This window comes from Eretmochelys imbricata, chromosome 14 (genome assembly GCF_965152235.1).
Source record: "Eretmochelys imbricata isolate rEreImb1 chromosome 14, rEreImb1.hap1, whole genome shotgun sequence".
In the NCBI taxonomy this organism is placed as follows: Eukaryota; Metazoa; Chordata; order Testudines; family Cheloniidae; genus Eretmochelys; species Eretmochelys imbricata.
This window is the reverse complement of record NC_135585.1, coordinates 31,595,851-31,599,621: the sequence shown is the minus strand read 5'-3', so window position 1 is coordinate 31,599,621 and position 3,771 is coordinate 31,595,851.

Genomic DNA, 3,771 nt, shown 5'->3' with positions numbered 1-3,771 from the left:
GCACACCACAGTGAGAAGTGCGGATGCAGCCTACCTTTCACTGTGGTGTGTAGCAATATGCATAGTACCTGTACTGTACACGCCACCATAAGTGTAAACAAAGCCTCAGTTGTCTTGTTTCTTCTGTTTCCTTTCTTGGATGAGATGAGATGAAAAGGCTCAGTTCAGATGAGAGTGCTAAGAGCTGGTATTTCAACTCAGAGAGATCTGACTTACCAAATTTCAGGCCAATCTGGCTATTTTTATTTATTTTAGAGAAGGGGCAAAAATGGGAATTATTATACACACTCAGTGGCTTTGTAAAGTGTAACCTATAAACCAGTGGTTATTAACCTGGGGTGCATGCACCCCCTGGGGGTGCGAGATGCCCTTTCTGGGGGTGTGAGACATGCCAGGTTTTTTTAGAAGGTAAATCATCGAAAACACAAATTAAGCACAGGCACGTAACTACTTTGTTTCATCAAACCTATGTATTTATTAACATTATACATTTAACAATTACTGTAATATACAAACAAAAAATATATCTAGGTTTAAAGAACTGACCTACTTCAATGATTTTTGATAAGGGGTGCGAGAACATATTTTGAGAACCAAAGGGTGCAGGCTGCAGTAAAAGTTAAGAACCACTGCTATAAACCCTTATAAAGAGACTTTGCTGGCAGCCCCATCTTGCCCCATTAAATAAATATGTTTACTCAGGTTCTCACTAGATAAAGGGCTCTGGACTCTGGGGAACTCAGCTCATTTTATTCCTCCTTATTCAAGGCAAGAAAAACACAAATAAAGTATTGCCCAGAAGCCAGTTCAGAACATTGCATTTTGAACTGAAAAATTATAAGGACTAAATGAGAGAAAAGAAATTATTATGGGACAAACGACAATTTGTAAGACTAAAAACCAAATTAGCTGGTACTATATCCAGATAAAGCAAAATAATAATAATAAATAAATAAAAATCAGAGTATCTGACCAAACAACCTTCAGGAAATAGAAAAACCTCAATTAATAGTTTCCAAGGCCAGAAGGGACCGTTGTGATCATCTAGACCTACCTGACTAACACAAGCCAGAGACCTTTCCTGAATTAATTCCTGTTTGAATTAAAGCAGATCTTTTATAAAAACAACCAATCTTGATTTAAACATTTCAAGTGATGGAGAATCCATCAGAACCCTTGGTAAACTGTTCCAACAGCTGATCACCCTCGCTGTTAAAAATGTGTGCCTCATTTCCAGTCTGAATTTGTTTAGCTTCAACTTCCAGCCATTGGATCTTGGTATACCTTTGATAATAGATAACCCTTTACTCAATCTTGTGGCTTTTCTCTGAACCCCCTTTCATTTTATCAACATTCTTCTTGAATTGTGGACACCAGAACTGGACGTGGTATTCCAGCAGCAGTTGCATTAGTGCCAAATAGAGAGGTAATAAAACCTTCCTAATCCTCCTCAAGATTCCCCTGTTTACACCTCCATGGATCACATTCGCACATTTGGCCAACATTGCACTGGGTGGGTATAAGCTCTTATATGTGTCTCTTTGGTGATTTGCACATTTTAAATGAGAAGGTACAAAAAACAAAAACAAACCACACAAAAGTTCTTAAGAACAATGTAGAGCACTGTGAGAATAACTTGGAATGAGACAGGCTATTTAGCAACTCTAAGTGTGGGACCAATATAAATGAAATGCTCAGAGACTAACTGAGCTGGGGAACAGTGTTCAACAACATTCAGAAGCTAGCGCTGCTGGGCATCAGGTGGGATTCCCACCGCCCACAAAGGTTTCTCTAGGTCTTCCATGTATGGCACCATGGAGATCAGCCTTTCTGAATGGTGCTTTCTCAATTCTCACCCAGTCCGGTTGGGACTCCTGTCAGGAAAATGAAGGACCTGTGGGTGACAGCAGATGCTGGGATCCCTGATGGAGAAGCCCCTTGTTCCGCAGCATGTTGGTTTCTTCAAGCTCTTCCATCTACAGGCTGAGCTCAAGCAGGTGACAGCGCAAAGGTACGTAGGTGTTGCAATGCCTAACCCCTGGGTGCCCCACCACCCAGTGACATGCTCAGCCCTGGTTCCCAGGCTCCTCCAGGTGTTGAGCAGGGAGAAGTAGAGGCCTAAGGAAGGAATCATCAGAAACCGGGCAAACTGAGCAGAGAGCCACCTAAGCTAGGTAAGAGTGAGATGAAGAGGAAAGGGGTGACATTCCCTAACTCTGATTGATCTGGATCTTGTGCATCTGAGAGGGAACTCACTCCACTCCGAATTCTCAGCTATGAAACCCTCTCCTGGAGTTAAGCTCCTGAGCTAGGTCAGCTGCTTAATCAGCCCATGCACTGGCGGGGAAGGGGGAAGGAGAGATACACAATCTCAGTACATCCAGTAGTCCCCTGGGTTTAAGTCCTTGCTCTGCCTCATTTAGAGCAGGATCTTGAACCCATATCCAAGATGGGACTTCCTCTGTGGACAAATGAATATTTAATGATTTATACACAGTGGCACAACTCTATCAGGAGCGATGGGGAGAGCCGTAGCCCCCTGGTTAGGGCACTCATGTGGGAAACCTGGGTTCAAGTCCCTGCTCCCGATCACAGCAGGGCTTTGAATTTGGGTCTCCCACCTCCTATGTGAGTGTCCTAATTGCTAGGGGAGACACACAAAAGTCACAACCTGGCTGCCTTTTGGTATTGGGTCTTGGGTGTTTGCTCTGAGAATGCCAATGGAATTGGGTCATGCTGGTGAGATAAATGGTGGGAACATCTCATCTGAGAATCCCATTTCATGGCCACTGGGGCTTTAGCTTTGGCATGGGCTTTGAGCATCAGTGCATAGCCAACTTTGTTCATTCCCCCCAGCAGAAACCGAGGTGCCTGTGGGGTTTGGTGGCAGCTCAGCAGTGGTTTTGAAAATGTCAGTGGTACCTAACAAGGCTTTTAGGTGCCTAAATATTTTTGTGTCTCTGGCCTCAAGTGGCCCCTAGAAGGAGGCAATCTCACCCCTTCAGAGTTACCCAGTCTTGGCACACAGCAAGTGATTCCAATTATGGGCACTTCCATCCATTCCTGAAATCATCAGCTTGTTGCTGTGCCAACCGGGGGCCTCACCCCAAAGACCCCTCCCCCCCATCAAAGTTCTTCTAGTCCAAACACATCCAGTTCAGTTCCAGTCTGTCTATCTCCAACTTCTTCTCACTTCATAACCAGTCAGGCTGGACTTTGGTTCCCTGTCACCTTCGTTGAGCAACTAACACCAGCTTCTGCACAGCATCTCCTAGTGTTAGATTCCTCTCCCAGTCACCCTGTTGTCTGAGGAATTAAAGGAGTGGAGCAGGCATCAAAGTTTTTGGGACATCCCTCCCACAGGAAATGGATCCATATAAGTCATGGAGCCCAGCCAGATGTCGCGGTGTATGGAGAGGCAGGGACAAGTCTACAGAGTGAGTGAAAGGCCTGAACTAAGTAGTCTTCCCTCTGTCTCTCTGGCTTCATGGATGAGGAATAGGACATGGGAAAGGAGAGCACCCAAGTCCAAGGAGACTTAGCTAATGGGACTCTTTCTCTCCTGTTCTCCCAGACATTGTCAGGAGGCAGAAGAACCCAGCAACTCGGCAGCAAGGAGCTGATTAGTCATCTCCTTCTTTGCCTGGGGTTTGTAGGCTAGGCAGAGTCAGAGGTCACTGGTCAGCATGGGGTTAGCTGCTGCTGGCTTTTTCCTAGACAGATATTTGACTGTATCCTGCCCATATTTGTGGGATTGGGCAAATGCATTAC